The sequence below is a fragment of the Camelus bactrianus genome, chromosome 29 (genome assembly GCF_048773025.1).
Source record: "Camelus bactrianus isolate YW-2024 breed Bactrian camel chromosome 29, ASM4877302v1, whole genome shotgun sequence".
Classification (NCBI taxonomy): Eukaryota; Metazoa; Chordata; class Mammalia; order Artiodactyla; family Camelidae; genus Camelus; species Camelus bactrianus.
Window position 1 is genome coordinate 23,460,501 of NC_133567.1, and position 13,956 is coordinate 23,474,456.

General features: G+C 38.7%; 1 protein-coding gene across 1 annotated transcript in view; it reads left to right on the forward strand.

The window, feature by feature from the left end:
• Nucleotides 1-13,956, forward strand: part of CNBD1 (cyclic nucleotide binding domain containing 1) — a 210,926-nt gene that overhangs the window by 42,475 nt on the left and 154,495 nt on the right. The gene's annotated exons all lie outside the window — the stretch shown is intronic.

The window sequence follows — 13,956 nt, forward strand, 5'->3', positions numbered from 1 at the left end:
TTTCAGATTGTACCGGGCTGCAGAACTTGCAGTAGGTTATCAGTCCTCATCTTTCTGAATGTAACAAGGTGGCAGTTTCTGGATAGCAAGGGTTCTTATCTTAGATGCAGGGGAGCTCACGTGGGTATGGTTCTCTGGCAAGTTGTCGAAGTACTAGAAAGTAAATCTAGGTTCAAGTCAGAATGCAAATAACCAGCCGACAAGAGCCAAGCACCGTGTCACCAACAGACTGCTGTGAAAAGCAAGAGCCACGGAAGAAGGTTGTGTAAATGCAAGGGAGTATGAGAAAAGAAGCTCCTGCTGCTTCCTTCCGTGGACCTCTGTGCCGGCTGTGTAACAACCAGTCTCCAAGCGCTGGGGATGACACATGTTGGGACAGTGACGATTTCTAGAGCCCACTCCTCACTCCCACGTGAGAGAACGGGTGGGGGAGAAGGAGGTCCTGAAGTACTACAAGCCCTCCCTTTCGGTGGCTCAGACTTGGCCGCGGGTGACTCTTCAGAATGAAGGTCTTGACTGCTGGCGATGGGCGGGGCTGTGACACCCGCTGAGTTGCAACAGAGTAAATGAGAAGGAAGCTCACTGTTGTGAGATGTTTAGTAGTCGCACAAAGCCTTCATTTCTTTACAAAAAAAAATTGTTTTTTATTTTCTCTTTTTTTAAAACATTTTTTATTGAGTTATAGTCAGTTTACAATGTTGTGTCAATTTCCAGTGTAGAGCACAATTTTTCAGTGATACATGAACATACATACATTCATTGTCACATTCTTTTTCGCTGTGAGCTACCACAAGATCTTGTATACATTTCCCTGTGCTATACAGTATAATCTTGTTTATCTATTCTGCATATGCCTGTCAGTATCTACAAATTTCAAACTCCCAGTTTGTCCGTTCCCATCCCCCTCCTCCCTGGCAACCACACGTTTGTATTCTATGTCTGTGAGTCTGTTTCTGTTTTGTATTTATGTTCTTTTTTTTTTTTTTAAGATTCCACATATGGGCGATCTCATATGGTATTTTTCTTTCTCTTTCTGGCTTACTTCACTTAGAATGACATTCTCCAGGGACATCCATGTTGCTGCAAATGGTGTTATGTTGTCATTTTTATGGCTGAATAGTATTCCATTGTATAAATATACCACATCTTCTTTATCTAGTTATCTGTTGATGGACATTTAGGCTGTTTCCATGTCTTGGCTATTGTAAATAGTGCTGCTATGAACACTGGGGGGCAGGTGTCTTTTTGAAATAGGGTTCCTTCTGGATATATGCCCAGGAGTGGGATTACTGGTTCCTATGGTAAGTCTTTTCCTAGTCTTTTGAGGAATTTCTGTACTGTTTTCCACAGTGGCTGCACCAAACTGCATTCCCACTAGCAGCGTAGGAGGGTTCTTTTTTCTCCACAGCCTCTCCAGCATTTGTCATTTGTGGATTCATTTCTGTACAAAAAATTCCTGATTTAATCCTTACATCAGTGCTTTGAAATGGCCATGAAACACCAGTAAGTATAAGAGCAATGCATATACTAAGTCCACGATCTATGTTAGTTCTTCTATAGGCATGCTTTTTATCTTCTTGTCTCCTTGCTATACTAGTGTATTTGTTTTCTATTGCTGTGTAATATATTATCATAAGTATCATAAGTGTAGTGTCTTAAAACAAAGTGCACTTATTATCTCTCTAGGCAAGGTCTAGCTGCTCATGTTTCAGAAGGCTTCAATCAAGGTGTCTGCCAGGCTGCACTCTTTTCCAGAGCATGAGCTCCTCTTCCAAGCTCACATGTGTTGTTGGCAGAATTTAGCTCCTTGTGGTTGTAGGACTGAAGTCTCTACTTTCTTCCTGGCTCTCGTTGCCTGTCCCCCCAAACCCCCAGCTCCTAGAGGCCCCATAGGTCCTTGCTGCATCATTCTCTCTCAGACCTTCTCACAAAGTGGAAGCTTAAATCTTCAAAGCCAGCAAGGGAGTCTCTCTCTCTCTGTCTCTCATTCTGATAAGATGGAGTCTTATATGACCTAATTAAGAGCATTCATATTCCATTTCCTTTGCCATATCTTCTGGTTGGAAACAAATCATTGGTTTTGCCCCCATCCCCCAAAACCCAGGTGACTGAGGGGCCCCTTGGAGTGCATTAGCCGTAGTTGGTCTGTGAATCACATTTGCAGTGGGTCTGTATGCTTTATGTACTCACTCAAGAGTAGTTCAACTAAAATCTGTTTAATTGATGGATAAGTTGTCCTGTCTTGGTCCTCTGTTTATCGCTAACTGAACTGTGATGAGATCAGGGGGTTACTCGAGTGAGGCAACTTAATTATTTATTTATTTATTTATTTATTTATTTATTTATTTATAACTTTTTTTGTTGAGATATAGTCGTTTTACAACGTTGTGTCAAATTCCAGTGTAGAGTACAATTTTTCAGTTATATGTGAACATACATACATTGTCACATTCCCTTTTGCTGTGAGCCACCACAAGATCCTGTGTATATTTCCCTGTGCTACACAGTACAATCTTGTTTATCTGCCTTAGACTATCTAAAATTCTTCACTTTGTCATCCTGAAATTTTAACAAACACATTCACTTTAAGTAACAGTAGTCTGTTTTTAAAGAAATGCAAGTACACCTGACAAGATTTAAGAAGCTATTGTTTATCGGTAACTGGGTGTATTTTGGCTTGATCATTGATTACTTCTTAATTTATACTTCAGTTCAGCAGCTCTGAGTACACAGTGCTAGAAGGGAGGAAGGAAAAATGATGTTTAAACATTAAAAGCACTGGAAAGGGCGCTTATGGGGCATGTCACCAGAAAGGGAGGGTTTGAATAGCTGGGGGACAACTACTGGATACTGGAAAGCGTGTCTGGAGCACACACAGTGGGCGGGAGAGATGAGAAGGAGACAGAAGGGCGTTAGGAGACTTTCTGTTCATTGAATATGAGCTTATCATGTGTGTTAGATTTTAGATTGTAAGGAACAGAAACTGACTCTGGTTAATCACAGCAAACCCACATGAAAAAGGTGGGCAAGAAAGGGAAAACCTATAGAAGAACATTGCATAGCTCCCAAAACGGAAGAAGACATATACTGGAATTTGACACAACATTGTAAAATGACTATAACTCAATAAAAAATGTTAAAAGAAAAAAGGAAGAAGAAATAATAAATGCTGGATATGGTATCTGCCTCTGCATATCTCTTCAAAAGACAATAATGGACTGGATCAGCTACAATTGTTTTTGATTGAGGGTTACTAGGGTCACATTCAGTCTCAGGGATAGGGAGTCAGATTGTTGCAGTTTGTTTTTGTATCCAAGTCTTGGATGAATGCTGGAGGCATTTATTTTATATTTTATAATTTATAATTTTACCAAGTTTACACTCAATTGATAAGAGCAGTTCAAAAGAGAAACTATTTCAGAAGGGGGGGATGGATCGTGGGTAAACAACATTAAAAGCTATGAACTAAACCATAAATTGGAATTTCAATTTATAAATAATTTTTGACTAATTTTATTTTTCACCTGTTCACGAATTCAACATATACTATATGTTTCTGGAGATATTCTTGGTCTTGGGACTGCAGTGATGAAGCTCTCATGGGGAGCTTATAGTCTAATGTAAGAGAGATAATCAACACATAGATGTTACGTCACTCAGTGATAAGTGCTAGAAATAAAAACGAATGCAGAAAAGGTGCATGGAACATGATGGAAATGATTAGAGAAGTCATGTCTGAAAGATGACGTTGATCAGATAATTTAATGAAATAGAGAGCTAGCTAATTAAATATTTTGGACAAGTGCATTCCAGGCAGAGGAAACACAAATGCAAGAGCCCAAGATGGTAACATGTCTTGCAAGTTGAAAAAAAAAATTAGCAAGGAGACCAGTGTTTTGAAAGTGCATGAGTGAGAGGGGGAGTTGGTGGAAGTGAGGCGTCAGAGGCAGCTGGGAACCAGGTCATTACTTAGGGTCTTGTAGGCAGGGGCAGATTTTTTGATCTTGGTGTGGCAGGCAAAATGAGAATGATGTGTTTCAATTCACATAATAATGGAGAGTCATCTGTGGGTGCCAGGAGGAGATTTGGGATGACCTGTCAGAAGACTTTACAGAACTGACCTGGGTGAGGGATGACTATGGTCTGAATTCAGTTTTAGGGAGTTCAATTTGACGTCTGAAATTTGATCTAATTTTTTTAAAAAAGACACGAGCAAAACAGTTTTCAATTGATATTCCTGGAAGCACATTAAGTTCTTGGCTCAACCTGGCCACCAGCAAGGAGAATGCTGGGCACACCACCTAATGCCCTCACGTGTTTCTGGTTGACTGCATTGCCTGTGACACTGCCAGCTTGTAAAATGCAGTTGTGGATCGCTTTGGTAACAATAATTGATTTCTTTATAAATGACTAATCTTGGAAAGAAAATTATGTGCATATGCATTTGTGAGGGTTCTGGAAAGAGCAGGCGAAGAGACAAACTTATAAATCAGCTGTGAAAAGCAGTTTAAGATCCTCTGAGAAAACTTGGCCCAAATGTTTTTTTCTCCTCCTTTCTCCAATTAAAGATGTTTCCTTTGAGGCAACTAGGCATCTGAAGATCATTATATTGCAGTGGAGCAGTGATGCAAAGCCACTGCTCAGGAATGACTCAGAGGAATTGCTCCCTGAAAGGACATGAGAGTTTCTGCTTTTTAAACTCAGGCTGCTTAAAATCCAAATGCAATATGGTTCTTACACTGTTGTTTTCCAGTGAAATGGCTTATGAACCGAGGAATCGTAATCTCAAACTGTATTTTGGGGCTATGTGCTGATGAGAGAAAAACACTTTGTGGGCTATTAATTCTATTAAAAATACAGTGTTTGGTTGAAAACTAGCTGAAGTTGGGGAGGCCCTCTCCTCTGGAAAAGAACATCTTTATTTGGTGCTAAAAGGGAGCATAGCTCAAAAAAGAGTGATGTGAATGCTAAAAGTAGTTTAGATTTCAGACAGAAACAGTGATCATTTATGACGTAAGACTGGAAACCAAAAAAAAGAGAGTTGTTTGTGTTAAGGAGATGAATTAGCAAAGGACAGAAATCAAAAACTCATCGCCAATAGATGAATAGTATAAAAGAGTAAGGCAGTGGATCTTGGCTTACCCATGACAGTGAGAATTAAAGTTACATTTGGGATACACGTATTGTAAAATGCCTGGGCTTTGGGGTCAGAAAGAAATGGGTTCTGAACTGCACTCCTCTAATTATTAGTTGTATGATCTTGGGTGAATTTCTACCTTTTGATACACAATTCACTAATCTATGAAATGGGCACAGTTAATAAACTCATAGGATCCTTGTTGTTAAGCCTAAATGACGTTGAACGTGTAAAGCCCCATGCATGTTACTTGGTCCATCATAGGCCCTCTGAGCAAGTCAGTCTTCTCTTTCCCAAAGCATCTTCCATATCTTGACAGGGTTTTTTATAAAAGCCTTCCCTATGTACTTGCCACATAAAGGGGTTCCTAGTATCATAGAGCAACAGTGTGTCTCATTTTTTAAATTCCCTTAAGAAAGAATATACACATTTCTCTTACAGTTTGAGAATAAATAATAGCTATTAATTATTTATCATATGTTTACATTAGTTTACAAAGTTGCCAGTGATATTTTTGTAGTGGAATTTCAGAAATTACTATTTGGTCACAAATTAACTAGTATTTAAGAAAATTACATCTTTATATCTTTGCTCTATTGTTTGGAAGTAAGCAAATACCCCTGATTACAGTATTTCTTGTAAAATGTTTTTTTTTCACTGTGTAGCCATGTCTTGGTCCGTTTGGGTTGCTATAACAAAAATATGATAAGACGCGGTGACTTACACAACAGAAATTTCCTTCTCACAGTTCCAGAGGCTGGGAAGTGTCAGATCAGGGCACCTGCAGGTGTCAGGTCATGTGAGGGCCCACGGCCTGGTCCAGAGATGGCCCTCTTCTTACTGGGTCCTCGTGGCAGAAGTGGTGAGCGCTCTCTGGGTCTCTCCTACAAGAACACTACACGAGGGATAGCTCATTGGTAGAGGCATTCTTAGCCTGGTTCAATCCCCAGTACCTCCATTTAAAAATTTAAACATAAATAAATAAACTAGGTATTCTGAGACTCAGTATCTGGTGTGTGGAGTGGAGGTTCCCCACACCAATGAGGAATTCAACTCAATTCTGACACTACATGCTCAGAGATAGCCTCACATTTCACAGGTTATGGGTACAGTCAACCTCCCCTTTCAGAAACCAGTTGAAAGTCTGTGCTTCTTACTGACCAGCCATGGCCTGGAGTTTCCCACAAGCCCCTCCTTGGACTTCTGATGCCAGTCACAAGTCAAAATCGCTACCTCTACTCCTGGTCAACAGGCTGTAAATCGCAGGTTCCCATGGCCCCACTGATACTGACCTTCATTTCTTTATGTGTCAATGTGTGTGGATGAGCTTTCTCTTGAGGAAATAGCAATAACATTAACAGCAATAAGAAATAAGAATATATTCCTAATAGGTAAGTTTGTTTCTTTGTTTGCATTTCACAGTACAGACATAATCCTGGTAACCTACCCTAATTTCTGTGTTTGTAAATGACACACTCTTTGTTTTAGTAATATATATTCTGATCTTAGCTCTCTATGTAACAAATAAATATCTTTTTTCAGAAAAAAGTGCCATATACCACAGCCTAGGTATATTTTGAATTTGAGTATATACACTGAACATTCCAAGTAACAAATCACTCAAACAGTATAGCTTTCTATCGACTTTTTGTTTTTTTCCACTGTGGAAATGTTGAGATTACGTCCTTGAGTCAATTCAAGTTTTGACTCAATTCAATGAGTTATTAATTCACAAAACAAAATTACAAATCAGGTCACGTTTTCCCTTTGTAGCCAACATTGTCCTTATCATTAATCACTAAAGAACAAGAGTATTTGTTTTCTTGTGTATTTGTAATGTGGACAATATATTTTTCCTTAGTTTAAATAAGAAAATGTCACAATGAAAAGTGTAATAAATAACACTGAATAGTTAATTCCAAATGATTACTCTCCTAGAAATATTTCTTAATACATAGATATTTCAGATAAATTAGCTCTTCAGTATAGAAATAGATTTTTATTTAGAAGTAACCCTCTCCTACAGGAGGTCCTATAGGGTTATGCTTCTAAGGCTGTTGTCTGAGCCAGAGGCTGTGTATCCTCTAAAACCCTCAGCTTGGACCACCTACCATTCACTTCTTAGTTTAACTGCCATTGTTTGCAGAGTAACAAGGTGACGTAAGAGCAATGTGGTGACATGTTAGACCTCCAAGGTTGCTGAAAAATATAACAATGTAAGACACTTGACAGAAAAATCCTTTTGACCGAATTACTTTACTTATAATAAATAATTGTGTTTCTACAAACATATTACTCAATTTTTGCTATTTTCAGTGATTTTGATGCTTATAATTTCTAAAAGGCAGATTTATTAATAGTTTTCAAGTATTTGCCCTAATTTTTTCTTTTAACTGCCATTTTCTGGACTAGAACTTATGACAGTTGGAAATTTATTACTTTAAAGAATGAGGCAAATCAAACAATACACCGAGCAGAATTACTTCAGTTACAGTATAGTGAGCGTCCCCTGGCCCTGAAAACGATTATTCCCCTGGCTGTGAGCAGGGTGGCTGGCTGCTGGCTCTCAGCTGCCAGCTCTGAGTGAGTGAGCCGTTCACCCCAAGCTTATGCTCCCGTTCTGGCGTTCAACGACAGGGACAAGGTTGGCGATTGCTTTATGCTATATTCACTTTGCAGATTTCTTCACTTCTTTGGTGAATGTCTAGCTCACTGTCCAACGTTTCCATCTCAGTGTGGATTTATTTTCCTATTTTAAACACATTTTGAGAAAGTATAAAAATTTCACCAATTTAGATACAACACCAAAGATATGATCCATGAAAGAAATATTTGATAAAGTAGAGTTTATTAAAATTAAAAACTTCTGAGAAAGATAACATCAAGAGAATGAGAAGGAGTTGAGATACATCAAGATACTGGGAGAAAATATTTGCATAAGACACATCTGATAAAGGACTGTTATCCGAAATATATAAAGAACTCTTAAAACTCAGCAATAAGAAGGCAAACTGATTAAAAAAAATACACCAAAGATCTTAACAGACACTTCACCAAAGAAGATATACCGATGGCAAATTAGCATCTGAAAAGATAGTCTGTGTTATGTCACCAGGGAAATGCAAATTAAAACAAAAAAGAGATGCCACTACACACCTGTCAGGATGACCAAAGTCCAGAATACTGACAACACCAAATATGTTGAGGATGTGGCAAACAGGAACTCTCATTCATTGACAGTGGGAATGCAAAATGGTAAAGACATTGTGGAATATAGTTTGGTGGTTTCTTTCAGGAGTCAACATACTCTTAAATCATATCATCCAGCAATTGTGCTCGTTGGCATTTACCCAAAGAAGTTGAAACATTTATGCCTCCACAAAATCTTCCACATGGATATTTATAGCAGCTTTATTTATAATTGCTAAAACTTGGAAGCAACCAAGATGTCTCTCTCTAGATGAAGGAATAAATAAACTGTAATACATCAAGACAATGGAATGTTATTCAGGTTAAAAAGAAACAAACCATCAGGCCATGAAAAGACATGGAAGAAACTTAATTGCATATGATGAGTAAAAAGAAGCCAATCTGAAAAGGCAACATACTGTGTGATTCCAACTACACGACATTCTAGAAAATGCAAAACTTTGGAAGCAGAAAAGAGATCATTCACTGTCAAGCTGGGGCAGTGGGGAGGGAGGAATAACAGAGCTCAGAGGAAGTTTAGGGCAGTGAAGTTTCTCTGTATGATACTGTAATGATGAATACATTTTACATTTGTCCAAACTCATGGACTGTGTACCAAGAGTGAACCCTAATGTAAATCATGGACTTTGAATGGTATAATGTGTCAATGTAGATTCATTAATTTTAATAAATGTACAATTGTGGTGGGGGATGTTGTTCATGGGGGAGGCTGTGCATGTGTAGGGGAAGGGGTTACGTGAAAAATCTCTGTACTTTCCTGTCAATGTTGCTCTGAATCTAAAACTACTATAAAATAATAAGGTCTACATAAAAAAAGTTCACTGACTCAGGCAAATACACATTTAACATGCTACAGTAATTTAAAATTAATATATGATACAGTTTATTTTAGAGATAAAATTTATTTTAATAGCTTTGAAATTTTTATTATTTATTAAGTGTTTGGTAGAATTCACTGGTGAAGACATCTGTGCATGGAATTTTCTTTTAGCATAATATTTAATTATAATTTCAGTTTCTTTAATTGATAAAAGCTTATTCAACATTTCTATTTCTTCTTTGTCAGGTTTGCTAATTTGTGATTTTCAAATACTTTGTCTCTGAAATCTATGTTATCACATTTAGGTGTAAGTGTAATATTCGCTTACTATTCTTTTAATGTCTGTGAGATTTGAAGTTGCATCCTCTCTTTCATTTCTGAATTGTTAATTTGTGTCTTTTTGTTTCTTGCTTAGCCTACTTAGAGGTTTATCTGTGTCAGAACCAGAAACTATGCTAGTGTCTGAGGTGGAATTATTAGGTCACTTGAGGATACAGGGGTGAAAAAGCCAATATATTGCTCAGTCCCGTGGAAATTACAGTGTCACAAAGTACTGAGACAAGAAGCAAGGAAAAATGTAAACAGATAGTATCACTTCTGTTAAGTGGTAAGAATTAGGTGAATCAGGTATTCTGATAGAGAATAATGATGACAGGAGTGGAGGAGGGGGTGAGGGCCCACATACGATGGTCAGGGAGGAGGCCTTTTAAAGGCTATAATAATTAAGATGAAACCGGAAGGGTGACAAGGAGCCTGTCTTGTGAATGGCAGAATGAACATCCTTCTGGACAGAGGGGACTTGTGTAAGGGTGTTCAGTTAAAAATGCTTTCAGAGTCTAAAAGTAACTGAATACAGGGCAGTAGAGATTGGAGGGGATGCAGGTAAATCAGTAAGTTTAAAGAACGAGGCAGGATTTAGCTTAAACAGGGATTTGTGGAACAGTTGCTGACTTAATTTATGTGTGATAAGCATACATAAATAAATATTTGTGAAACAGCATGGTGAGTTTTACAACACAGACATAAACCACAAACCAGGGCGGGCATTCTTTTACTTTAAATACCCATATAGTAAATATTTTAGGTTTTTTTGGACCATGCAATCCCTGTGACACCTACTCAGCTCTATATTATGGAACAGAAACAGCCATAGTAAATAAACAAGTGAGCAAGGCTGTGTTCCAAAAAGAACCTTTTTTTTTTTTTAAACAGACAATGCGCTAGATTAGCCCGTAGGCCCTAGTTTTCTGAACTTTGACATGAACAAAAAGTTTTTGCTTTTAATTCTGATTTAGAATAAAAATCACACATTTGGGAATTTAAGTGGAGTTTTCAAGAACTGAGAACTACTTGTTAAAGTAAAAACCTAGTGGGATTACAGTGCCAGATCAGGAAAAGCACAGAGATGTAAAAGGGAACGTATTACTGCTGGAGTGGCGTGAAATGGGGCGTATTAGGGCAGCAGCCTGCGTATGGCTGCTGTGTGTGTGTGTGTGTGTGTGTGTGTGTGTGTGTGATGTAGATACAGTGGAATGACCAGAAATGAGACTGGTGAGGTGCGAGGTCTGGAAAACATGCTAGAAGTAGATTCTTAAATTATTTTATAACCATACTTACGTTTGGATAACATTCATGTCAAAGATGAACTGGAGATGGACAAACACATCGATGGCTTCCTCTTTCTTGCCAAATAAGTCTAAGCCCTGTATCTGTCGAGAACCTCCATCAGCTCCCCCCATAATCTCAGTTTAATTTGATTTTTCCTTATTCCGTCAAATGGGAAGCCCATCTCTCAAGGCTGATTCCTACCTGGTAACTTGGCCTCCATTATCCAAAGGATCAACTGCCCCTGTGTTTCTTTCATTAGTATTCCTTTAAATTATTTTTTATTATTAAGAAAGTATTTCTAGAGGTTTCTGAAGCCTATTTTCACCCCACTTCACCTCTCTGTTGATTGCTGCTCATAGTTATTATGCAAGGTCATCTACGTGCTTCTGTTTCTTGTTTATTCGTTATGTCTCACCAGGATTGTAAACTTCCTGAGCAGAGAAATCATGGCTTCCTACCAAGTGCTTGTCTTAATGCTGAGAATGCTCAAAAGTAGAATAAACACATTGATTAGTTGATACAAATATCAATAACATTGCCAGCTCCACCTGAGCACAAGCTGATGCAAAAACTATAAACCACAAAAATGTTTCCATTAGGATTTCTGAAACACTCTTCTTACTGGTATTTAATATTTATGCATGAAGTATTTGTACTTTAACATACTGTAGTAGTAGACTGAATATTTATCAAGTTTTACACCTTCTGTGTTCAATTTAAAAAACTAACATTTTCTACCTTTGGGCAGAAAGACATGTTCTATATGAACTAATTGGTTATGAAATTAGACTGGGAGTGGAGAGTAAGCAGAATAGTTGAGTATCACAAAGTTGACACAATGAAAGTGTAATGTAGCGCTTAGGCAGTTATGTATTCTCTGCCTTCAAAAACCCAGTGTTTCATAAGAAAACAAAGGCACAGCTGAAATTTTGGTCCCAGGACCGTAAGTTCCTTGCTGCCTTTAATATGGATGCACAATGTAATTCAGGGCCATAAACTTTTTTTTTTTTTCCTTTTTAAGGATTACAGTGACATATTTAGAAGGAACTGATTGCTTTAACCATAAAATTATGAGAAACTCTTTTCAGAAACCATTTCAGGTGCACCTTAGAAAAATGCAGGTGACATGAAGCACGCACCCCGGGCATTGTTAATGGTGCGTTTTGTTCTTCAGTCTCCGGGAGGACGAAGCTATCTTCTGTCACCGCCTCGGCCACGTGATTAGGCTGCATTCAGTTTGTCAGTATCCACAGCTCTTTGGTTGGCCATTCCAGACTTTTAGTCCTCCTTGAAAAGAGTCCAGCCGTTGGTCATCACTGGGGCTTCATGATTCTGCAAAACGGTGGTTAGAGCAACGTTAGCTCTGAAGCTCTTGTCTGACTTGAAGTGAAGTGAGCCTGTAAAGGGCGGGGACAGTTGCTGACTCTTGGTTGTCTCTCCTCAGGCCCAGTGTGACGGGCTTGTGTGTTGTAATATGGCCCTTATTGCAACACCTCAAGGTCTCTGAGGAGTCATTGCTAGGAGGGTTTGTAGTTATTCTCTCAGCTTATTAATAACCTCCTGAGTCATGAGTTCCCCTTCAGGCCAGGGCAGCTATGCTCTTAGCAGGTCCTAGTTTTTCTTGGTGGGAAGGTTGCACATGTCTTACAACGTGGCTTCTCCACCACAAGTAGCTCCTACCTCAGCTCAGGAGCAAAACAGAGAGTAGGGTGGTTCAGTGTTCCTTGCCAAGCACCTTCCTTTTCCTCTAATGCTGAGAGTAAGCCCAGAGTGTAGTCAAGACACCTTCCCTACACACCCACAGTTCGACACAAAGGCAAGTATATTCCATAAATACTAAACAGATGTCAATTTTTGTTACCTGTGGTAATTACGGTCTATAAAACTGCTGCCAATGCCGACCGTGGCTTCCAGGGAAAATAAAGTTTAAGCCCCTGGTGAGCCCATAGGCTCACATGTCCTGATCAATACCTGTCCTTGTTTTATGTGTGGTTCTGTTCAGAGACATTTTATTTAATATATATTGCTGATCCATTAACATTGAACTCACAGCCAGCAGCCCTGTAACTCATGCCCGAAAGAAGCTTATCTAACACAGAAATTTTCTCCAGAAGGCGCACGCCAGCCCTCCCATTCCCACGGACACTAGGCAGCAAGCACTTCAGCGAGAAACTCGGTGACCATTTTACATGGTGACATCACATGTAAAAGCACAACAGTGTGAAAAAAATGGCACTAAATAGACCCTGAAAAGGACACTTGCTTACAGAACAAAAGCTGAGGGAGAAGGCAGAAGGCTGCCTCCATCCAGCCTCAGCTGGAGTCCTGTGCGTTGCAAGACTCACATTTTTCGATGCCACACCCCATGTACTCATGAATCACTGTGAAGACATCACAAGTATTGATTTTGGGGTTACAAATCAATTTTAATGAACAGACTAATTAAAAAACACAGAATCCTTGAATGATGAGAATCAACTTTATGTATCAGCAGCGCCATGCTTCATTTTATATTTTCTGTACCCTAAATGAATTGGAAGCGAACATTTCCTACTCCCATGGATGCGTATACCAAGGTCCCCCACCCAGCCCAGGTTTCACTTGAATATTATTAAAACCTTCAATTTTTTTAAGATGTCAGCCCCCTTTTTATTTTCTGTTTCTATTATTATTCTCAGTAGTCACCTACAAATGCTCTTTGTAAGAAGAAGGAAAAGAAGACATCTTTTCAGTTTGTTTACCTCACTATTTTGGGGGTAATAGAATTCTCAATATTTTGTCATTTGCTGATCTGGCTTTTGGAGGGTGGAGACAGAGGTAGGAAACTCCAATATGTGCCACTGCATTGTAATCTGCTGTAGAAAGTTTATTAATCTGATGGAGATTCACATATAAATTGTTTAGTACTCTTTTCATCTTTCATATCTTATATTTAATTCAAAATGAATCCTTCTGAGAGAACCTTAAAAATAGAGTATGTCCAGAATTCAGTCCAATCAATTTTCTCTATCTCCACTGGCACACATCTGGTCAGAGCCACCATCATCTCTCTCCTGGTTCATTTTCTCAGCCTCCTAACTTGTCTTGGCCTCTATCTTTTATCTCCCACAGTGTATTCTTAACATAGTAGCCAGAGTGGTCCTTTTAAAAAGGAAATGGTATTGTGTCTGTCCTCTGCTCC